The sequence below is a fragment of the Schistocerca cancellata genome, chromosome 6 (assembly GCF_023864275.1).
Source record: "Schistocerca cancellata isolate TAMUIC-IGC-003103 chromosome 6, iqSchCanc2.1, whole genome shotgun sequence".
In the NCBI taxonomy this organism is placed as follows: domain Eukaryota; kingdom Metazoa; phylum Arthropoda; class Insecta; order Orthoptera; family Acrididae; genus Schistocerca; species Schistocerca cancellata.
Genome location: NC_064631.1, coordinates 337,980,071 through 338,006,254, shown reverse-complemented (window position 1 = coordinate 338,006,254; position 26,184 = coordinate 337,980,071).

Here is a 26,184-nt window from a genome sequence, read left to right as displayed (position 1 = left end):
AGAATCACTGAAAATCTCGTGAAGTTGAAGCAAATCAGTAAGTTGACATACACTCCTGGAAATTGAAATAAGAACACCGTGTATTCATTGTCCCAGGAAGGGGAAACTTTATTGACACATTCCTGGGGTCAGATACATCACATGATCACACTGACAGAACCACAGGCACATAGACACAGGCAACAGAGCATGCACAATGTCGGCACTAGTACAGTGTATATCCACCTTTCGCAGCAATGCAGGCTGCTATTCTCCCATGGAGACGATCGTAGAGATGCTGGATGTAGTCCTGTGGAACGGCTTGCCATGCCATTTCCACCTGGCGCCTCAGTTGGACCAGCGTTCGTGCTGGACGTGCAGACCACGTGAGACGACGCTTCATCCAGTCCCAAACATGCTCAATGGGGGACAGATCCGGAGATCTTGCTGGCCAGGGTAGTTGACTTACACCTTCTAGAGCACGTTGGGTGGCACGGGATACATGCGGACGTGCATTGTCCTTTTGGAACAGCAAGTTCCCTTGCCGGTCTAGGAATGGTAGAACGATGGGTTCGATGACGGTTTGGATGTACCGTGCACTATTCAGTGTCCCCTCGACGATCACCAGTGGTGTACGGCCAGTGTAGGAGATCGCTCCCCACACCATGATGCCGGGTGTTGGCCCTGTGTGCCTCGGTCGTATGCATTCCTGATTGTTGCGCTCACCTGCACGGCGCCAAACACGCATACGACCATCATTGGCACCAAGGCAGAAGCGACTCTCATCGCTGAAGACGACACGTCTCCATTCGTCCCTCCATTCACGCCTGTCGCGACACCACTGGAGGCGGGCTGCACGATGTTGGGGCGTGAGCGGAAGACGGCCTAACGATGTGCGGGACCGTAGCCCAGCTTCATGGAGTCGGTTGCGAATGGTCCTCGCCGATACCCCAGGAGCAACAGTGTCCCTAATTTGCTGGGAAGTGGCGGTGCGGTCCCCTACGGCACTGCGTAGGATCGTACGGTCTTGGCGTGCATCCGTGCGTCGCTGCGGTCCGGTCCCAGGTCGACGGGCACGTGCACCTTCCGCCGACCACTGGCGACAACATCGATGTACTGTGGAGACCTCACGCCCCACGTGTTGAGCAATTCGGTGGTATGTCCACCCGGCCTCCCGCATGCCCACTATACGCCCTCGCTCAAAGTCCGTCCACGCTGTCGCGGCATGCTACCAGTGTTAAAGACTGCGATGGAGCTCCGTATGCCACGGCAAACTGGCTGACACTGACGGCGGCGGTGCACAAATGCTGCGCAGCTAGCGCCATTCGACGGCCAACACCGCGGTTCCTGGTGTGTCCGCTGTGCCGTGCGTGTGATCATTGCTTGTACAGCCCTCTCGCAGTGTCCGGAGCAAGTATGGTGGGTCTGACACACCGGTGTCAATGTGTTCTTTTTTCCATTTCCAGGAGTGTATTTTGCATATATAATAATGTTCTGGAGTAGCTCAGAGTTAGGACAGAAAGCCCTCATTGCTCGAAAAGAGCTGTATGAATACTGTGTGGTGATCATCTTGTAGACATATGTTTGAGGAGATGGGCTTTCTGACTATTGCTTCATAGTATATTTATTCCCTCGCGAAATTTGCTGCAAATAATCCACAATATTTCAAAAGGAACAATGAAGTACAAAATTAAAACACCAGGGAGGAAAATGACATTCACTAGTCCACATTACGGTTGTTTTAGCACAAAAACTGGTACACGATACTGCAGCTAAAATTGTTGATAGCTTACACAGTAATATAAAATGTCTGACACACTAAAATTTCGAACCAATGCTAAGTTTCTCCTTGGCAGCTCCTATTCTGTAGAAGAATTAATATTATTGTACGATTAAAGAGTGGTAGGTAGGAATGATTTACTCAAGTCTGCCTTTAAAATATAAACCTTTCCACTTGTTCGGCATGCAGCCATATTTAAAATTTTATTTGCGATGTGAATGCAACATGCCTCGTTCTACATCGTTACGATTTATCGTGCAAAATGAACCATGGAACATGGAACTAAGTCGATGCATTATCCTTCTAACACATTTCCGATCATATTTCCATGCAACCTTTTGGCCTCTTACCGCCCGTTATACGAGTACAGATCGTTATTGAAAATACGACTGCGTCCCAAATCATCATTTTGGGAGTATGTCCTTTACGACGCTAAATACTTTCAGCAACCTACTAAGTGGCGCTGAAGACATTTTTAAGTACTAAGGAAGTTTTATTACTTTATATCCACACCGTAAATAACTTGCAGTAGCGCCAAATTATGTCTGACATATGTTTGCGGAACCCAAACGGAAGGTGGCAGTGTACGTACACTGCTAGTTTTCTCAGTGAAACTTGGACAGTCACTGCTACATTAAATGCTAATACTTGCCCAGTTCTTTCGTGGCTTCGAGAGAAAGGATAAATTGACTACCACTAGTTAATGAAAAAATTGTACTGTATCCCTGATGAAAGATAAAAGAGCTACGTGGATATGAGTCAATATTCACGTGTCTTCCTCATATGCTGACACGGATTCTAAAGTATGTCATTCACGAAGCAGAAAAGAGAATTTGAAAGATGTTGATGCAGTTGGAAGTCTTAACTTCCCTTCACACCAATGCAGCGCAAAGCGCCATCGACTTCCATTGCTGTATCACCTGGGACCTTTCTTCCGCATCAAGAAGAAAGGTTATGTTCAGGAATTTCCGGGGTATCTTTTCGTTAAATTTTATATTTATGCCGTAATTCTGACATAATTAGCCTTCTCTACTAGTTAAGCGAGTTAGTTATTTGCAGATGTCCAGTGTCTGAGCTTCGTCAGAGCCACACTTGGTTTAGCTTACTTAATTAGTGGACAAATAACCTGCCTGGTAGATCTGAACGCGTAATTGCAATTTTTATGTCATATTGATGTTAGTGACTACGGTTACGAGCGCAGCACTAAAAACAGTTTTGCACTATTTGGCACTTCGACCCCTGCAGCGTAAATTTATGGCACAAAATTGGCAAGGGGAATGAATATAGAAAATAAAATGTATTTAAGTGTAGACTGTGTGTGTGTGTGTAGTTGTCTATGTTTAGTATTCAAAGTTGAAAGGACATAACTAAATTTGGACCAGAATAGTATCTCATTGAAGAGTTTTCAGCCGAATGGTTCTTTCTCTACTTGCAAGAAATAAAGAGTAATAATTCAGGAGCACTTCTTTTGATATTTTCATCTTTGTTGTTTTCATCGCAACCTGTTCGGACGCAGAGATACAAATTCACTCATCTGTTTTCTTGGATTCTCAAGCCATTTATCGCATTATTGAACTCACATTGTAGCCTTCGGATAATTTAACCTAAATAATCCTGATAGGATTAAATGCCTGTGGACTGAAATTTTCTGTGTCTGATTCACAGTAACTCACATACATTAGAGAAACATTACTCAACAGACCTACATTGGTTTTGCGCGTTGGAGTCCAGCTTGTTTTCTTTATTTGTTAACCTACTGTACTCGTAAAGAGACAAGCTGTAATAATTTCTGTCGTTTTTTATTAGTATTCCGCAGTATGCTTAATACGTCTCAGATGACTACCGCGATAGGGCCTTCAGTAAGGCCACGAACAAATCCTCGTGAATGATCATTCAGTAGATCCACGATGTGTAATAACGTCAGCGTGAACGAAATGTTAACGTGACAGTCGTTTTTAGTTTTTCTTTTACTTTAGTAAATTCTTGTTTTAGTAAGTCCAAATATAGATGATGATGAGTTTGGTTTGGGGCACTCAACGTCTTTGTTATCAGCGCCCGTACGAATTCCCAATATTTTCACTTTTCAGTCTCGCTAGTATCCTTAATGACGATGAAATGATGAGGACTATACGAACACCCAGTCCCCGGGTAGAGAAAATCCCCGAATCGACCGCGAATCGAACCCGGGATCCGGTTATCAGGAGGCAGCAACGCTAGCCCTAGATTAGGAGCTGCGGACAAGTCAAAATACAATTCCGTTCTATCGAGTATTTAGTCAGAACTACACAGTTAAGGAAGGATTTAGAGAGGAACGGCAATTTGATGGAAGAACAATGCTGTACTAACTTAAACGAAAATTTGATATCGGGTTGCAATTATTTTGAGAAAGTATCATTCGTCTGACTAGACTATAACCAGATATGTCGCTTCCAACTTTTTCATTTCATCACCATTCAGGAAACTAGCGGGACTGGAAAGTGAAAGGATTGGAAATTGGTACGGGCGCTGATAACCAAGTCGTTGAGCGCCCCACAAACCAATCTCTTTGCTCGGAAGTACTATCATCCAGCAGCTTGAGAAGGACACTTTTTCGGCCCGTTTGTCCATCATCTTACTTTGGCAATCACATTATTCCTCGAAGCAACACAGCAACTCTAGCAAAAAGATTACTTTCCTGTGGCTCAGTTATGTGCTTCTAGTTCTGGTGACCTACGACGGTGTAATATTTTCCTCTACTGAAAGGAAGAATGCTCACTCTGTTGGTAGTCCTTTGATTTAGTAAAATTTTAAAAAATGGTAATTTCGCAACCGTAGCATTTAAGAGAATGTATAAATTTGATATTAAAAGACTGAAATGTTTGCTGTGGAATTTGGTGACTGCTGGAACCGAGTAAACCGTCCGTAACACCTGTGAACCAAGCCTTAGGGAGAGGTAGCAGTGCGTTCTTCAGTACATACTTTTTGCATCCACGAGTTTATAAACGCCCTCGCAAGAGTCGGGATTCGGCTTCAGCTGCAGAAGCCGTGAAGCGAGTGATAATTTGCGGAGTTCGGCGTTGCATTCCGCGGCAGGAAAGCGCCGCTGCCACGCGCCCACACCTCCCTCGACCCACTTACTCGTTAATCTGCAAACTTGCGACTCACTTCCTCCGTGAACACTTGCACTTACCCTTCCGCTTCACCCATAAAATCTGCTTAACAACTTTTGAAACTCTGCAAACAGGCGGCAGCTCCTAAATAACACCACTAGCTCTTTTTCCTCCCTGTTTCTGGCCATCGCTTTTTTTTTGCCTCGGGCTTACTCCGCATGAGGCGTTTTCCGGTTAATCGAATACAAGCACCTGACGGAATCGGAAAACTCGGCTTCAGCTGAAATTATACCAACTTCACATGTATAAACGATTATTTCTATTGCATCATAGAGCAAATCGATGCAGTAGACTTTCACGGTAAGAGGCTTGAAGATAACGTCCCAATATGCAAGGAAATAACATATTGAGGAAAGAGATCACTGCAAGGCAAGACTTTGCAGAATTCTTTTCCCGGTACTCAGTGTAAATGCAGGAAGATCTGCAGCGGATAGGCACTTGGTGCAGGGAGTGGCAACTGACCCTTAACATAAATAAATGTAATGTATTGCGAATACATAGAAAGAAGGATCCTTTATTGTATGATTATATGATAGCGGAACAAACACTGGTAGCAGTTACATCTGTAAAATATTTGGGAGTATGCGTGCGGAACGATTTGAAGTGGAATGATCATATAAAATTTATTGTTGGTAAGGCGGGTACCAGGTTGAGATTCATTGGGAGAGTCCTTAGAAAATGTAGTCCATCAACAAAGGAGGTGGCTTACAAAACACTCGTTAGACCTATACTTGAGTATTGCTCATCAGTGTGGGATCCGTACCAGATCGGGTTGACGGAGGCGATAGAGAAGATCCAAAGAAGAGCGGCGCGTTTCGTCACAGGGTTATTTGGTAACCGTGATAGCGTTACGGAGATGTTTAACAAACTTAAGCGGCAGACTCTGCAAGAGAGGCGCTCTGCATCGCGGTGTAGCTTGCTCGCCAGGTTTCGAGAGGGTGCGTTTCTGGATGAGGTATCGAATATATTGCTTCACCCTACTTATACCTCCCGAGGAGATCACGAATGTAAAAATAGAGAGATTAGAGCGCGCACGGAGGCTTTCAGACAGTCGTTTTTCCCGCGAACCATACGCGACTGGAACAGGAAAGGGAGGTAATGACAGTGGCACGTAAAGTGCCCTCCGCCACACACCGTTGGGTGGCTTGCGGAGTATAAATGTAGATGTAGATGTAGATGTAGATGTAATACAAATTAGTAGAAACAAGTTTTATCCCATTTAAGAAAAAATACATATCTTTCAACTAGATTTGTTTTCTGAGTTGACAACATATCTTACCTTAAGTCATACAGATATCGCAGAAAATTTACAGCAGGAACTGCACTGATACACACGTTTCTATGCCCCATGTGCCACAAAACTTTTATTTCGTATGATCTGGTTTTACACTGTAGGATAGTGTTAAGAGTAATTATCAACCGCAGAGTTGGCTCAAAAGGAACGATAAATTTTCGTGAAACACAAATTTCGTTTAGAAAATGAATATCTGTACAACAAGGGTACATACGAGGCATTAGAATTCATCAAAATTCAATGTGGCTACCCTGCATGTCAACATAATGAGATTACCTGTCCGTCGTAGCACTGAAAGTTTTCCTTACTTGATCAGGTGCGATGCTGTTAACCGCACACAGAATCTGATCACGCAGCTTACTCAGAGTAACTCTGTAAGCAAGGTACTCGATGCAACACCAAACAGGGTAAGCTTAGGTGACTTCAGAGCCCAAATACCCGGTGATGGTCCAACTATCCATAATCCAGTGAACACGTGGTTGAGGTAATCTCGTCTCTGGCTATAAGTTTAGGTATTTGGTATTTCTCTCCTTTTCTTGCACCCCACGAGGATTGTTGTCGGTCCATATCCGACAGTTGTGGAGGTTCATAAATCCACATGTTTGACATTCGGCCTGGTACGTGCAGACTGTGGCATAATCTTACTCGATTACGTGATGCATTATTTGGATGCGGTTCAGCGTCTTCTTCACGGTAAAACGAAGAGTACATTAAACAGTCGATCACAGAGTGTTTGACTCAGTCTCCGCTAGCGAACGGAAGCTGTCAGGAGTAGTAAAACAAACCCAGTCCTATACCATTTCGTTTACGCAGGTTGCATATATTGAGGGGCCAACTTCATTGTTTTATGACTGCCTCCTCCTCCTCCTCCACATAACCTAATAATATGCTAACTGATTTATGACCCCCTGACCGTTGATTTATGGAGATCTGACAAACCCCCAGCGACCTGCCCTCCCCCTCCTCCTCCTCCACTACCATCCCTCTGGGTAATCTCCAACCCTCCCACTTCCCCCTTGCTGGTGCAAGCACTCTTTTAATACCTAATTAATACGCCAATTAATTAAACTTATCAATTAATTACCCCACCCCCTCTTGGAAAATCCTCCAGCCCTCTCCTCCCCTCCCTCACTTCCTCCATCCCCACACAGAAAAAGAAATTGGCAGTAAAACCTCACCTTGACATGCAGGGATGGACTGGGCTAGTGCACAATGTCACCACCAGAGGACATCCCTGCATCATCCCGTACCTCCCCACCCCTCTCGACCCCTGAGATGGTAGACTTAAAGTATCCCAAGACAGGAAGTTCAACTACATTGTAGAGAGTATAATAATATATAGTTTACTTACTAAATTAAGTGTTGCACAGGTTGGATCTGTCTTACATTTGGTGGGGAAACGTTATTCTCTGCTGTTTTGGAAGATGCAGATCTTGTAAAATACATCAAAAAGAAGTAATTAAATAGGAAAACCATCGGTCTGTATTGATCTGTTGAATTGGAAGGTGCAAGTATTATCTTGTTCAGCAACTGCATGCGATAATTACGCAGTTACGCCGCTGCCGACTGGAGGTGTAATCTTGTTGGAAGATTTTCGTGTGTGTGGTCGCACTGACATGCACAGATTGACTGAGCTGGTGCACAACACACCAGAAGACATCCAACCAACCACCCATCACACTCTCCCTCCCCACATCTCCCAGAGAAAACAAGTGAGAAAAAACTCAATCTGTGCTGGAGAGGAAGGACCCCATGACACAAAATTCAAATCAGTCTCAGTAATACGAGGGTCATTTTTACAATAAGAACATGTAATGTATTGCATCTGCTCATCCTGTCATGTGTCGTCCAATCACCGTTGCCAACTTTTGGCCTGTCCCTCATTATATCGCCTTTACATTTCATGCCTCTGTCGCTGTTGGTTGTATGGTCACACTGCTTTGTTCATCGCCATGTGAATCAGTAATCCCGCCAAATGCGAAGTGCACTCAGTTATTCAGTTCTTAAATGCAAAACAAGTACGTCCTGAAGAAATTCTTGGGCAGATTGTTGCCTTTATGGTGCAGGTGTAATGAACGAAGGAAATGTGTGTAAATGTTGTAAGCTGTTTACTGAAGGAACGAAAATGTTCATGATGAAGAACAATCGGGATGACCTACTGTATGAATGAAGACTTGACACTAACAACTGATCAGACAATTCGTCAAAACAGGTGCTTCACTATTCACTAGCTGCAACAGAAAGTTCAGTTGTTTTTCACAGTGCTACTGATAAAATTCAGATCAAAAAATTTGTGCAAGATGGGTGCAACAATGTTGACAGAAGACTTCAAAACGTAGTGAATGGCACGTTGTCTACTTTGGAGTGCTTTTGCGAGTATGCTGACGAGTCCTTGGGTCTCACTGTCATTGGTGATAAACATGGATTGCACGCTACACTCCAGAAAATACATGTCAATCCAGTGAGTGGCATCATTTAAACACCATGACGAAACCACAAAAATTGAAATAAGAACCTTCAAGACAGAAAACAGCGGCCAAGGTTTTTTGGGACTGGAAAGACATTCTTGTGTTAGACTTTTTGCAAAGAGGAATAACAATAGCATTTGTGATACAATTCATGTTCATAATGAAAGTTTCTCTTACTCCGTTACAAATTCATTCTAATTTTAATAACGACATCACGTCATGTCTGGGCACCAGTCAGGAGAGACCCACACATGCATTGGCAGTAGGATGCACATCCCCAGCAACCACACATCAGACCTACTGTACGCTCAGAGGTTGGAGAGACTGTCACGAAGCAGTCAACCGAACAGTTTACGTGTGGGGAAAATCAGTCAGTGCAAACAACTGTCATACTGAATATTTTCCCACAACACACAACTCCGCTTCCGTCGTTGCTCACCCAGCATGCTGGTCACTTCGCTAGTTTGTCATACAGAGAGCGCCGCCTCCGGGACTTGTTCCCACGGCTACAGGCAAGAACCGACATGTCGGAGCATTCTTTGTAACTAACAACCTATCACAGGTTAAGCTAACCCGTGACTGCCTGTCGACTAAAGCCTTGTGCCAACTCATGCCACTGGCCACGGCGCACTGTGAGACAAGCAGGTGCAGCTGGGATGTATACTTCTACCCAAATATAGACTCTCCCCAGTTTCCAAAATCCACATTTTCCAGTCCGAGACTGGGATGTTTGAGCCGTGCTGCGGCTCACGTTGGTGCTGTTGTAGGTTTTCGTCCTCTTTTGGAGGCCATACTGTGTCGTTTAGTTGAAATGGTTGCGGTTATTTGTATTCTTTTTGTGTTGACTAGCGGCACTTGGTTTTGCTAGCATTTTCAGTCCGCTAGTGTCAGCAGAGGCGTTGTTGCCCTATCTTTGGGGTGTCATCGTTGTTCTTCCGGGTCGTGTGAGTGAGCAGTTCGGATGGGGTCTCGGGAGGAGCCAAGAGGGCAGTACGAGAACACAACAGGACCGCTGGTGGTACGCATGCACTGCCGGATGGAAGGGCTGTGGTCGTGAGAGTACACGACCTAGTCGTCAACCGGATCCTACAAGCCTTACGTTGAGTGGATTTTAATCCTAGCAGTGAAATCTCCACCACTGTGAGATCTCGCGATTCTTTCGTTAAGCCCAGAACCTTAACCAAATCGTTAAGCTCGGTCTGAGTAAACAATTCGGGCTCTAGACTGTCTAGACTTTCTTTATTACAATGGAATTCATAATCATCGGTTCATCTAAATAAGACTGTATGTCAGAAAACACTTGTGTTGGAATGGAATTTAAATCATCTGGTGGTTCAGCAACAGGCAAATCTACACAATGCCCTTATGGGCGGATGGCGGACGGAAGGTTAGGGTACCTTATTACCTTCTTGTTTCTCGAATTACGACCAGTAATATCAATACTGCAAGAGTATAAATCATCAGAATGATTACTTGGCTTCCTCCATATCATAGGAACAACAAATCTAAAGGCCTTTTCTCCTTTTTGGACCATTTCCTCAGATCTCCAACACACACAAAACATACCTTATGCGGCATGGTGGGTGATACAGTTTTTCCCACCCTAAAAAACGTAAGAATAAGGTATTTTCAGCAAAAAAGGTTTCCATCCTTGGCCTGTGAAATCAGCCATACTAAGCAACTTATAATTAAAGATGCAGCAGTAAGGCTTATTTAATCATTCATTGGAGAACTATTAATACACCTTTCCCCTCTATTCTCGCCGTTAATAAATTTCCATACAAACTACAGTCTTCTAGAATTCTGTTTATCTTACCATTTGTTTAAATAACAGGGCTGTTACTGCTTAATATACTGCGGGCTAGGCGTTGTACACCTTGTCATTCCATCACTCTCAGGAAATATGTTCTATAAACTGTTATTGTTCGCACAAATAGAGTTTATTCCACAGGTCTTACCACATTGCGCACAAGTAGGAGAAGATATCCAGTAGCACTGTATTACAGAATTGATGGAAATAGTAACTACCTGAAATACCCTTGGAGTGAGCGCCTCCAGTGATGTAGGGTGGAATGGGTACAAAAGCAGAAGCAAATGCCTGGCTGAGACAAATGTGAAGAATATTTAATTTATTCAAAAGAAGTGGGTGATTGTACAGAGGTTGAATGTAAATGAATTCTACATATTATGCATAAACAGGGGAAGATATTGAGTAGGCCTACTGTTCTTTTACACTGTTACTGAAAACAGTAACAACCGTAAAATAACCAGGAGTAAGAATCCAGAGCGATCTGATGTGGAATGGATACATAACGGAATATTAGATGTTTGGCTAAGAGTAATCTTAAAGAAATGCAATTAATTCACCAAAGAAGCGGTTTTCAAAACAAATCTCGATGACTGGTACACACACTGGCTGTAAATGTACGTAATTTATAGGGTAAGAAATCCAGTACTGTTCTATGTAATATAATCTTGCTGTAAACAGTAACTATCGTAAAATATCTGAAAGTAAGTAAGCACAGCGACTTAAGGTAGAACATCTACATAAAACCACAGCAGATGCCTGACTGAGAGATATGTTAAAGAAATGTAGGTCATCCACGAAACAAGTGGTTTAGAAATCACCATTTTTGATAAAACAGTATTGCATGACTGATTGTGGCTGGCGTTCTACGCATCCACATCAGTACAAATGATGGATACTCCAGTCGTCACCACTGTATATCTGTAAGGCCCAATACTTCCTTGTTCCACATTCGATTATGCATTGTAAGTCATAAAAATGAAAAACGCAGTAGCCAAAGATCTAGGGATCAGGATGACTGCCAACTGGAACACCGTCACATACGTGAGTGCAATATAAACCACCAATATCAGGAAACAATGCTCTGGACCGAGACACCTACAACTTGTCGCTGTGGAAGATGAGATTAAATGTAGAGGTCATCACCATTGGACAGCTGTTTGGAAGCGCTCCACAATGCCGCAAACTCTTCCACTTTGCATATATTGAGGTGTCTTCCACATATATATCGATAAAAAAACGCCGCGTCGGTGTTTTGTTTCAACCATTCTGCGTGCTGTGGGAGCAGATTTGTTTACACCATGTGATGTTCAGCTTTCTGTGAGAACTGATGGATCGAAATGTGTTAATGTTGGTCTAGAATCTGACACAGTCAAGGTACAAAACCAAAATGCACAGATGTATACACAAATGTATACAGTCTGAAATTCTGTGGCGTTTACTTACTACATTAACAGACTCAGTGTCTTCTTAAGGAGAGATGTCACACCCAAGTTAACATTATGCCTTACCCAGACAATGACAATGTCATGATCACCTCACCATCGTTAATATGTGGTGCTGGGAACGTGAATCTAAGGATAACTTGCTCGAGGATAAAATCAGAGTTGATACCCATTAAACATTGTCTTTTTCTGCATTTAAGAGGTTAGCAAGCTACCTGTTCCAGTTTCCCAATTCCATCCACCTTGTGTCTCCCTACAATCTATAATCGCGTTCTGTCATTTAGTTATCTGATGTTACGGGTGCTTGTGTGCTGTGCGGAATTTTGAGGTCATAAACTGTGTTCCAGACTATGACACTTTTAAAACTTTTACTCTGGAACATATTTCATAGTAGTAACAATAAGCGAAGTAATCCGTTTCCCACTACATAAATTATCTCCAGGCATTTCCGTTAGCGTTGCCGAGGCGTATCCACGACCATGTTTTATTTTCTATATACAGCTTCAAGCAATCTCTGCCTCTTTTTTCTAAGATTTCTATTTGCTCTTCATACCTGTCAGGCATTGAGCCAATAATCCTGTGACATGTACAAAGTCTAAATCCTTCAGACGTTTATGGATACCCCAGTACATTCCTCTTCGTTTGCAGACTGTTTCTCTTAACCGAATTAAGGACGATTATAAACAGATTTGGAGACAAAATACATTCCTTTCGGACTCAGGTTCTTACCTTTATTGACTCTGAGTTTTACTTGTTGAGAGCACATCTGTAACCATCATACATACTTTGAAATTTAGGATTTTCTAAGGTAAACCATATAAGATTAGTAACAATCTTAACAAATGAAAAATGACAAAGTACGACATACTGGCACACATGGGTTTACAAACGATATCAAACAACCACAGGAAGTTAAAGGAATACAGCAAAAAACTTTTGAAGCATTGCAAGCAACAGCAAACATAAGGCACAAAAACGACTGCATCATCGTAGGTGCGAAAATGAACGGGAAACATCCCGGTAAGTTGTAAGTAGCCTGTTTAAGTTTTTATGTTGGTAACGCCACGTAGCACGCTGTATGAAAATCAGTGACTATGCTGTGAGCAGTATGTAGCTGGTTTGTATTGATGGAATATTTGCTAGTGTAGTGTTGGGCAGTTGGGTGTAAACAGCGCGTAGCGCTGCTCAGTTGGAGGTGAGCCACCAGCAGTGGTGGATGTGGGGAGAGAGATGGCGGAGTTTTGAGAGCGGATCATCCAGACGTGTGTCCATCAGAGACAGTAAATTTGTAAGACTGGATGTCGTGAACTGATATATATATATATATATATATATATATATATATATATATATATATATATATATATATATATATATATATATATATATATACACTCCTGGAAATTGAAATAAGAACACCGTGAATTCATTGTCCCAGGAAGGGGAAACTTTATTGACACATTCCTGGGGTCAGATACATCACATGATCACACTGACAGAACCACAGGCACATAGACACAGGCAACAGAGCATGCACAATGTCGGCACTAGTACAGTGTATATCCACCTTTCGCAGCAATGCAGGCTGCTATTCTCCCATGGAGACGATCGTAGAGATGCTGGATGTAGTCCTGTGGAACGGCTTGCCATGCCATTTCCACCTGGCGCCTCAGTTGGACCAGCGTTCGTGCTGGACGTGCAGACCGCGTGAGACGACGCTTCATCCAGTCCCAAACATGCTCAATGGGGGACAGATCCGGAGATCTTGCTGGCCAGGGTAGTTGACTTACACCTTCTAGAGCACGTTGGGTGGCACGGGATACATGCGGACGTGCATTGTCCTGTTGGAACAGCAAGTTCCCTTGCCGGTCTAGGAATGGTAGAACGATGGGTTCGATGACGGTTTGGATGTACCGTGCACTATTCAGTGTCCCCTCGACGATCACCAGTGGTGTACGGCCAGTGTAGGAGATCGCTCCCCACACCATGATGCCGGGTGTTGGCCCTGTGTGCCTCGGTCGTATGCAGTCCTGATTGTGGCGCTCACCTGCACGGCGCCAAACACGCATACGACCATCATTGGCACCAAGGCAGAAGCGACTCTCATCGCTGAAGACGACACGTCTCCATTCGTCCCTCCATTCACGCCTGTCGCGACACCACTGGAGGCGGGCTGCACGATGTTGGGGCGTGAGCGGAAGACGGCCTAACGGTGTGCGGGACCGTAGCCCAGCTTCATGGAGTCGGTTGCGAATGATCCTCGCCGATACCCCAGGAGCAACAGTGTCCCTAATTTGCTGGGAAGTGGCGGTGCGGTCCCCTACGGCACTGCGTAGGATCCTACGGTCTTGGCGTGCATCCGTGCGTCGCTGCGGTCCGGTCCCAGGTCGACGGGCACGTGCACCTTCCGCCGACCACTGGCGACAACATCGATGTACTGTGGAGACCTCACGCCCCACGTGTTGAGCAATTCGGCGGTACGTCCACCCGGCCTCCCGCATGCCCACTATACGCCCTCGCTCAAAGTCCGTCAACTGCACATACGGTTCACGTCCACGCTGTCGCGGCATGCTACCAGTGTTAAAGACTGCGATGGAGCTCCGTATGCCACGGCAAACTGGCTGACACTGACGGCGGCGGTGCACAAATGCTGCGCAGCTAGCGCCATTCGACGGCCAACACCGCGGTTCCTGGTGTGTCCGCTGTGCCGTGCGTGTGATCATTGCTTGTACAGCCCTCTCGCAGTGTCCGGAGCAAGTATGGTGGGTCTGACACACCGGTGTCAATGTGTTCTTTTTTCCATTTCCAGGAGTATATATATATATATATATATGTATATATATATATATATATATATAATTACTTTTGAACACTATTAAGGTAAATACATTGTTTGTTCCCCATCAAAACCTTTCATTTGCTAAATATTCCTATCAGTAGTTAGTGCCTTAAGTAGTTAGAATCTTTTATCTAGCTGGTAGTATTGGCGCTCGCTGTATTGCAGTAGTTTGAGTAACGAAGATTTATGGGAGGTAAGTGATTCATGAAAGGTATAGGTTATTGTTAGTCAGGGCCATTCTTTTGTAGAGATTATTGAAAGTCAGATTGCGTTGCGCTAAAAATATTGTGTATCAGTTTAGTGATGATCAGAATAAGTAAAGAGAGAAGTGTCTGAGGACGTACACTTTTTCTCATCTGTTTGAAAATCAAATAATGTAAGAGGTTTATCAGCACAGTCATTTATAATTTTTCTAAGGGGACGTTTCAAGATAACGTTGTGGGGATAAAATCAATGAGTAACATCGCGATAGGTAACATTGTTGGATAAAAGGGGAAGAAATTACATATAAGAATAGGAAACTGAACAGAGACTTTTCATGTTTCAATAACTTCTGTGTTATAAATATAAATTTCAAGGATAAAGAAATACACAAAATAACGTGGGCAGAGGGAGGAGAGCTTACATAATAGGCACTTTTGTGTGGCCACTCAGAAAACGTCCTTGAAATTTACAGATATAATTTTAAAGAGAGATGTAGAAGACTTGCATGTCGTGGTGATGAAGATGAGATGAACTGATTAGAATAAGCCGGCCGGTGTGGCCAAGCGGTTCTATGCGCTTCATTCCGGTACTGTGCTGCTGCTACAGACACAGGTTCGAATCCTGCCTCGGGCGTGGATGTGTGTGATGTCCTTAGGTTAGTTAGGTTTAGGTAGTTCTCCGTGAAGGGGACTGATCACCTCAGATGTAAAGTCCCATAGTACTTAGAGCTATTTGAACCATTTGATTAGAACAACACAAACATACACTCCCCTAAAGAAGAAAACAGATGAATTACGCATCTCTTTTTATGAACTCTAGGCTCGTTCTCATTGTCAATAGATGTCAGAGAAGAACAGAATTTTCGATCAACTGGAATGTTGGCTTACTTGCACCCACGTTTAAGAAACTAATTAGGAACTACTGGGGTAATTGTATAAGCATTTCTTTACTTGCCAATGGATGTAAATTATGTTCGAATATAACAATTAAATAACTCACAGTAATTTACGGAAATATCTTGCAGGAGGAGGAAATATGTTCAAGAAGCGAAAATCCCGTAGGGATGCCACGGCATAAAACTCTACGAAAGTCCTGAGTCGTAACGAGGCCGACAAAGAAACACGACCTCTTCCACACAATCAGCGCAGGACAGCAGCATTTAAACCCCAGCCAATCCGAGCAGGTCATAGAAGGCCCCAGCCGTGTGTCAGTCATCAGCTTGAGTTCTGCTAACACAGCTGTAACTGTGATGGAGCATCACAGCTCATAGTCCTAGGGTCATCTCCCTGGGTGCAATGGCCGTCATCGCTAGACTGCAGTACCACCGGCTTCAACGTGAGATGACTTCACTGTTTTTTCACTGCCTGCCAGCTCCGAGGTGGGCGCCAGACCATCTCCGAAGACTGTCCTTCCAGCATGGCAGATACACCAAGTCAACGTGCCGAATCGTGGGCAGCTTGCACACACTGCAGCCTGCTTTCTGCGCCTATCCTGCCTACTCACATCAGGAGAAAATATTATAACATCAAGTCGCGCCGGAGACGAGGGGACACCCATTTAACTCTCTAAAGCAGATGGAATAATAAAGAACTATAGTCTGCTCTTGTCTCTGTCACCACCATGACGTCCCAGATAGGACTCAAGCACATCCTAACAAACAAGAAGGCTGCCGTCACCACCCAGAGACGGTCATTACGCCCCTGACCCACCACAGAGACAACTCACTTGCCATCACACAAATAACTGAAAAGCATGAGCGGACAGGAAGGCTTACAATACTAGAGAATCCAGAAAATCCAGCAAACGTATACCAAGACTCCGCATTTTCTGGTAAAGACAACGTTAAAATAACAACAAATTTAAGCTTACGGAAAGGATGTAGTTTGTATTCTATATTTTCTTTATATATTTACTGACGATACGTTGAGAAAATAGCTAAAAGAAACCCCCAAAGTTATCTGGTGACAAGACCCTTCCTTGGTGACCACTTCTTATTCATGACAATGAAGACCCTAGTCAAAACGCCTAAATTAAATATAATTTCAAAGAGCTAAAACTTAACAATTTCGACCCAGAAAACTAAAGTTCTTGCTCTAAAAGTCAAGACCAACATAAAACAGAAAATTCAGTTGCGTTAACAGGAGCAAATACAGAATAAAATGATTAGGACGTAAGCCCTTGTAAGATCTCAGGACACAATAGTAATATCACGTATCCTTTAAGGCAGTGAGACTTGGACAACAGCAGCTGGATATGAACGAAGAACATAAACTGTGAAAATGAGGTTTTTAAGACAGGCAGCTGACTGCAGACTGATGTGATAAGGAATAGGTCTTAAAAGCTTAAATAAACAGATCAAATAGAATTTAAATGTAAAGATCAGGTCACAAGAATAAATAAATATTTATTGCCCAAAACACTATCAAATTATTGACCAGTCGGGAAATGACCACCAGACAGTCGAGAAAGAGGTGGAAAGATCAAACAGAAGTCACGATCTATAGAGGAACTGAACAAAAGACCGCAACAGGCAAATACTGTGAAGAAATTAGACTATACAGGTAAAGAATATTGACACAAAAATGCGAAAAGATCGCATTTAAAAGGCAAAATCCAAGAGATCAAAACATTATAGGCAATAAAACAAGCTGAAAATAATAATAATTTCTATTTCACTAGTCATATCGGATTACAAAATAGCAAAATTCATGCATGTATGTGGAACAACAAATTGGCGCGTCAATAAGGAAACTCGTGAAGAGACACGGCTCCTACATTAATACACGGAAGTAAGTCAGAAAAACATGTTGCGGTGATGAATCAGAGCTTAAGACGCTTCAGTGTCATTCACGAAAAGTGACGTTGAAAAACTGTGTGGCTGTCGACATTTAGGTAGTACATGGCTTTGATGAAGACGAACGCTGAATGTAACGGTTTGATAAGGACTCTACCGATTTGCTTCTCCTTACGTTCCTGTTCTAGGCTCTTCTGATAAACTTGTCACTGACAGGAAATCAAATTTCCGTCCTAAACCTTTCTTTTCACCAAAAAATAGAGAGTGTAATTCATGGTGCGGAAGTGATATTTATTATGCCAGTTAAATGATGTTATATGTCACAAGTATGTAGAAATGGCGACCTTACGATATCTGTAGATAAAGAATAAAACGATCGGTAAAACAAAACAAAATGAAGTGCAGACGTCAACAAACAAACGAGAACTCAAAAATTATCTCCATAATCACAAATTATAAAACTGAATGGAGATAAAGCCCAGGATCATCGTAGAACAGATACCTATCCCAACAAGAAAATGCGTAATATATAAAGCGGGGAAGAAGAGAATTATTTCTAGTCATTTTACATGTAGACGTCAGGCGACCAATAGGACTCTGTGTAGAGCTACATCAATACTCCGGTGTCCTGTATTAAAAAAATCGCAGGCTGCATGGGAGCAAGCAGCCGTAAGTGGCTCATTACCTGCGAAATGCCGTCTCCCGTTTCTCTGTGAACTCGAGCACATTTAATAGGACCCAATTATATGACAGTCGTATTTTGGACCTCTTCAAGATTCCTTTGAAGCCACTTATTCGCAAATCGATGTCACAGGTGAAGAAGCGAGGAAACAGAATAAGTAATTTAATTTACGCAGGAAGTCGACCGTATCCTGAAAGTAAAGCGGTAATACATTTATTCTTCCGTTAATTTTTTACCTTTTCTTTACGTAGTTTAAACGTAACGATAAGAAAATTGATGTAAAAGGAGAAAATATGTAGCTATGGTCTTCGAGAAAGAATAATACGTGATAGGACCATGAACCAGACCCGCTGATCAATAGAAGTAACGCAGTTATTACCTCAGCAATAGAGATTTGCTACTACTTTCATGCTGCTTCCTGTCTATTCTGTCAGGTGCTTTGTTGCTCACTTACATCGGTAATTGTGGAGCCGTAGCCAAGAAAGTGGCTATGGAAGTACAGTTTTTCTATGCTGCACATCGCAGGCCTTTTTCTCTCCTGGAACTCCATGTTCTGCACACATTTCAGAAGTGCAATGTATGCAGTACTACGAGGGATTTTTATTGTATATTATATGTTACTTTGTACTACGTATGTATTTACACATATTGGTTTATTGGCTTTAATCGTCGGATTACGGTTCTGGTTGCATGATATAAACACCAATCCCAAACAAATAGGCAAACAAATGGAAAATTCGTAGTTCACAGTCTCTAAGAGAATATAAGATAAACAATTTAGATCAAATGATCGCCAAAAAGGATTTGTAGCCAGAATAGTTATGTTAACTGAGGTTTGTTTGTTTCTTGTGATTCACTATGGACAAATTTCTGAAAAAATATTAAATAAAGATTTTGTGCTGTAATTAATACCAAACACTGGTTGTAGAACCTCAGATTCGGTTTGCACAAGACAAATAGCTTGCGAGTTTTTACTGAACAAGGTTTGAGGCATGGAAATCAGTTTTCTCTTTGTCAGTGTCAGTCATTCGAATTTTCGTTTCTCGCTAATGTTTGTGGTACGATTTTTATACTTCAGAGTATGTAGTTCCTGTTTATCTCGACTTAAACTGTAATTCCTTGTACTTTGGGCTGCAATTTGTTACACTTCTGTTTTAGAATATGACCACTTTTTGCTTTAAAGTTTGCGTGTAGGTGTCTGAGCACAATCACAAGTGTGTGTGTGTTTCGTTAGTGGTTTATTATTTATGTCTTCCTCTTTGTTTGAGGCACTGATTTATGTGTGTTATCGCACTATGGGCATATGCAAGCAACTCGAAGCTGCAGCAGCCGAGTACGTTGAACGAATGCGTTTGCTTGTCTTGATTTGAAGACTACCTACCACGACTACGTATGGAGATCGGGTGTAATACAATACAACTAAATCCATTTTGAATCTCCCTCCAGTAATTTCTCATTTATATGAATTACTCTCCACTGTTCTGATGGAGCATTAAATATGAGTGATCTGAAAAAGTCACCTGTCCTCACCCAGAAGACGTGCAGTTGCAGTATTGGCGTGGAAATCGTCGCCAACGAACAGCAGACAGCACGGGTGCAGAGGTCCACACGCAGCAACACTCGCTGACTGTCGTTGAGGATAGACTGTTTGTAGCACCTTGGTTCGTCTGGACGATCAGTTGCCCGTATGTTCGCCCATATACAGGGTGAAAAGTATTTAAACCGACAAACTCTGGGAGGTTGTAGGGGACATCAAAACAAATATTTTTCCCTAAGGTCGTTTTTTCCTAGGAGGATTATTTAAACCGAGGCTGTATTACGATCTTCAGTTGTTAGAGGGCGTATTACGCTCTTCAGTTGTAGGCAACTCCTGTCCACCAGTGTAGTAGTGTATTGTCTCTAACTATACACTGATATGGTTGGTGCGCACTACGTAGCGCACCACAACAGACGAGCTGCACAGCGGGTTTATCAACAATATCCTGATCACCGTATCCCGCATCATACGATCTTTGCTGCTGTGTACCAACGCCTGCGTGAGACCGGGTAATTTAGCAGATTACCTGGACAGGAACACCGTCGCAAGGTAAGAACGTTGCAATTTGAGGAAGCTGTCTTGCAGCAAGTGGAGCGGGCTCCTTCAATCAGCACTCCTGCCATTGCACGTAACATGGGGACGAGTCAGAGGAATGTAAGAACAGCGTGTCCACAACCTGGAACAAGCTGATTATCCACCCAGAGCACAATTTTCGCAGTGGTACCTGGAATAGTGTGAAATGCATCCTACATTTCCATCCTCTGTGTTGTTTACCGATGAAACAACATTTGGGCGAGATGGAGTCTTCGACATGCACTATTCGCATGTTTGGACTGAGGATACCCCACATGCCACAGTTACTAGCACTCATCAAGTGCGGTTCTTCGTTAATGTGTGGGTTGGTGTTGTTGGGGACTGTTTAATTGGGCCGTATCTGCTACCTAGGCCATTAAATGGCAGGCGCTATTACAATTTTCTCGCCAGAGCATTGCCAGAATTGCGGAAGACGTCCCACTCCCTACAAGACAACGTGTGTGGTTCCAATATGACGTGGAGCCGGCACATTTCAGTCATCGTGTGCGTCGATTTCTGGACCGACGATTCCCAGAAACGTGGATTGGCAGAGGTGGTCCTGTACCATGGACTGCTCGATACCCTGTCCCCTCTGGACTTTTTTGTGTGAGGAGAAATGCGAAACCTTGTTTACGCAGCTCCTGTTGCATCAGAAGAGGATCTGTTGGCCCGGATAGTAGTAGCAACAGGAACAATTCAGGATCCGTGTCAGACAAAACATGATCCGACGGTGTAATCTTTGTTTACTTGTCAATGGAGTCTTTTTGAATCTCTACTGTAATTGAAAGTGGGTTGTGTTAATGCGTTGCCTCTTGGACATAAAAAAATGGAAAAGTGTTCGTTGGTTTAATTAATTTGCCGCCAGAGTAATCTTCCTCTACCGGTTTAAATAATCCTCATAGGGAAGAATGACATTAGGGAAAAATATTTGTTTTGATGTCCCCTACAACCACCCAGAGTTTGTCGGTTCAAATACTTTTCACCCTGTACATGTCTGCAGCTGTCATTCACCACTGTCGTCAACGGCCCGAGGTGCACCACATTTGCCTCGGCGCTGGTTTTAAATATCGTCGTTTTGCCATCACGGTGTACTATGACCCGGGAGGCACGCGAAGGGTTTACTTGGCCGTTTCGGAAATGCTTCCACACTTGGCCCGAAAGCGAAAGATCACGCCTCCGTTTCTGCACTAAGACAAAGAAACTGCTGCGCTGTTCTTCGGTCCCCTCCCCCCCCCCCCCCACACACGCACACATCGTTTTATATACACCTTCCACTGCCAGTGCTGTCCCCGCCGTCTGTGTGTGCTTATTGTACGTTGACGTCGAACATAGCCGGTAGACACATTAGTGTGATTGGACTGTGCAAGTGATGTAATGGCTGAATTGTCGGAAGAAAATAAGTGCTCTCTCAGTATCACATAGACACCCATTCGAAATTAAACTATATTTTATGGAACTCTAGGAAAATGAGCGGATCAGGGAAACGCCGTGGAAAGTATGTCTTGCAAAGTTAAAAGCGCAGAATCAGCCCGACGCTGTAGACATGTATGGTGTTCGCCGTACTGTTGAACGGCACTTAAGAACAGCTCAGTAGTGCTTTAGTTGCCTGAGGATGGTCACCTTAGTAAGCAATATCGTAGTCCGAAACGCTGCGCACACTGTTCAGGACCTCCCAACGTCAACGAGTGTGAAACACAAACACCTCCCTTCTACCTTCCGTTTAAGACTAAGGAGCTCCCTGTTACGTTCGACAGAGCAAAATTAATCAGCACGTGGCGTTAGAAGCCGTAAGATACCGACAAGCTGCCTCACGAGTAGGTTTCGTGACTTACGCAGACGTAGTCACAGGAAACTTGGCGCATTACAAGAACTGTTATTTACGCTCTCAGTACAGTAGTAGTCTGATTCACCTAGACAACAGGAAACCATAAAATGAAACGAACAGCTCTTCCCCAAGTCAGCCCCTCTAACACACACCACGTGTCTTACCAGTGCCGGCTACATAATACACCAGCGAACGACCTCACATTTTTAACAATTCAGGAGGCTATACTGAAGCAAATAGGGCTCAGGCAGGCACATTGGCCGCACGACAGAGAATTGCATAGCAAAGAGTACATTCCATGACAGATAATACGTACAAAAGCTAATAGACGCTTAAAACAGTACACAATATTCCGATGGGGAACTACCTGTACTCATCACACACTCTCAGCCCCCTGCGCTGTGAAATTCGTCTGCGCTACTTAAACGAGGCAATTTGTAATACAACCATTAATGTACTAAGACAGATGGTTAGCCTACTTGTAGGATCGAACAACAATAAGGTAAACTAATTCATTACAGAATCACTGCTGAGTACTGGACTCAACAATTATGGGATTTGCTAAGAATATAGAACAATGGAACGTTCGTTTTATAAACAGTGACAAAAACATAACCCTATCATTTTCAAATGTTCAAATGTGTGTGAAATTTTATGGGGCTTAACTGCTAAGGTCATCAGTCCCTAAGCTTACACACTATTTAACCTAAATTATCCTAAGGGCAAACACGCACACACATGCCCGAGGGAGGACTCGAACCTTCGCCGGGACCAGCCGCACAGTCAATGACTGCAGCGCCTATCACTTTCCCCTTGAAAAAAAGTGACACCTGAGAAAAGCTGTGATCCCTTGATCAATAATTTATGAAATACTGTGTTAACAAAACATTAGGATCACAGAAATAAACTCACTCTGCATCAGACAAATGTTTATTGATTTCCTAAATGAAGAGCACTTACAAATCGTTCATATCACTAGAATTTTGCTTGTATTTTCCCCCGAGTGAATCTGGTCACATAACTGCCTAGAGTGTAACAATCTATCGTACAAGTCCGCACATGAAATTCTTGAGAACCATTGTACTGGCGGTTATACTATCTAAAGCATTTGTTTTATTTGATAACCGATGACTTTATTTTTGAGAAAAAACCCCAAATTACTGCATTCGAGCCGGGGATGCACAGAGCAAAGATAGGACTTTTACCTTTATGCATTTTTCCTTTAACACATTAAATACTCAAACCCACCTATACCTATATATTATGCACTTCTTGCTTGGAATCGTTCTAGTAATTTAATTTTTTAGTTACAATCGTTTTGACAGGACAACATTCATGGAAGTGTTCTACATTATCAGTTTCTGCACTGCTTACTTTCTGAAACAAAGATAAACTTCAATCTCTTTCTATCCTTTGTGGCTCCTTTTCCAAGCTGGTCCATAAAAGTGAATCACATTCTGAAAACTGCTTTTCCCATGAAACCCAATACTGAAATACCACATTACTCAATTAATGAGCATAGGAATAAAACCTATAGTGAGCAGCTTGATAACCGTCATATAATTCCTTCAACATAGATTTAAGTTTAAAATTAAACAAACTACTTTCTTTCCCTTTTTATGTTGTTTAACTGGTTACTGAAAACTACTGATTGTAGAGATAATCGACAACCTGACTCAGAGATGACAAATTATTTTAGATCACGATTTAAATTCAAAATCCTTTCAAAAATAGTAAGCAATGCAAAACATCTTGTACTGCTGCAACGTAGCGAAATACACTAACTGTCAGTTACAAAATCACAGAAATCTTGGGATGCTTTTACCCTTACAGTATAAATAAGGAAATACCTGTAAATTTTAAAGATTATGTTCACTGTATCGGCTGTTTCCACGCTGTTATGGGTAATATGTGGCATGCAATCCACACCTACAAGGTTATAGCCACCAAGTCTTGTTTGTAACTGGACAAAAAACTTTTTCCCTGCCACTTCTGTTTTCTCCACCTAACATACTGTTTTTACTGCCATTAGATGAACACACACTTTGATTTTAGGTAGTGATCATGCAGAAGCGATATCATATTTTTAGTTATTAGATTCTCACGAGAGGAAATGGCAATAATCTTCAGTTTTTAATTTAGGAAGGTGGTGCCAAGAAAACGAGGAACTTATTTGCGCCCCAACTAAAACTCTGGTGATTCGGGACACATAAGCAAAACAGGTGACGAACAGCAGGCTTACAAAAACCATCCTTGAATTTTTTATGCTGGCACCCGATAGTGAAACTTGATTATTTCGGCTTCATGTAATTGACGTCGACAGAGACTATGGATACGGGGGCCAATGAACTTTTCATAAGAAGAAAATTCGAAAAAGTAGTAGGCAAGAGATACTACTTCAACCCTTTACAGTTACACTTTACACTAACGGGATTGAAACAAAAATAATGTCGGTTTACGGAAGGCTAAGAGGGACCGTAACGAAACAACTACTGAGTATGCAATTGAGAATGTTTGTTAATACAGTAGCGCAACGGGAGATAATACACTGAGGTGACAAAATTCGTGGCATACCTCCTAAAATCTTGTCGGACGTGGTGCAGCAACTCGAGGTGGCACGGACTAGAGTCGTTGGAAGTCCCCTGCTGAAATACTGACCCATGCTGATTCCACAGCAGTCCATAATTGTGAAACTGTTGCCGGTGCAGGATTTTGTGTACGATTTGTCCTCTGGATTATGTCCCCTAAACTTTCAGATGGGATTCATGTGTGGCGATCGGGGTGGCCAAATTATTTGCTCGTACTGTCCAGAATGTTATTGAAACCAAACGCGAGCATTTGTGACCAGATGACATGGCACATTGTCATCCATAAATATTCCATCGTTGTTTGGAAACATGAAGTCCATGAATGGCTACAAATGGTCTCCAAGCAGCCGAACATAATCATTTCCTGTCAATAATCGGTTCAATTGGACAATTGGAGCCAGGACATTCCATGTAAACACAAACCGTGGCATTATGGTGTCACCATCAGCTTGCACAGTGTCTTGTTGACAACTGGGTCTATGGCTTCGTGGGGTCTTCGCCGCACTCGAGTCCTACCATCAGCTTGAACCAACTGTCTACTCTTCCGCTCTTTTTAACAAGACCGTTGGCACAATGAGGGCGATTTCTTATGGCGCAAGCCTGCGGCCAGCAGTGCTGATTGTTATCAAAATGCAAGCGGTGGCGGGTTTGGAATCCGGAAAGTGAACGTTTTGATCATTAATCAAAGACGCCACCCCTAGACCCTGGTGAGAAACTGCCCCTAAAGTTGGAAGAATCAGCAGTGATCAATGGTACGAGGAATGGAAACCATTGCATTATGGACACATAATGTGTATCCAAAAGACATATGGCCTGTATTCGATAAACTGTCATGATGACAGATCACATCATGGTCAGATAGAGCTTAGGAAATTAGGTATTGGATTGTAAGGCGTACCCAGGAGCAGATATAGATTCAGTTCACAATGTTACTAGTGATGGAGAGTACGCTAAAGTTTAAGAGATTAGTCACGAAGAACCGATACACAAAGAAGTGGGCTACGGAAGTACTAAGGAATGAGTAGATAAGCTTGAAATTCTCTAAGGCTATACATGCAGCAACTAGGAGTAGCTCAGTAGGCAGTACAGTTGACGAGGAATGGACATATCTAAATGAGCAACCACAGAAGTTGACAATAAAAACATAGGTACAAATAAGGTAACTGCGAAGAAACAATTGGTAACAGAAGAAATACTTCAGTTGATCGATGAAAGAAGGA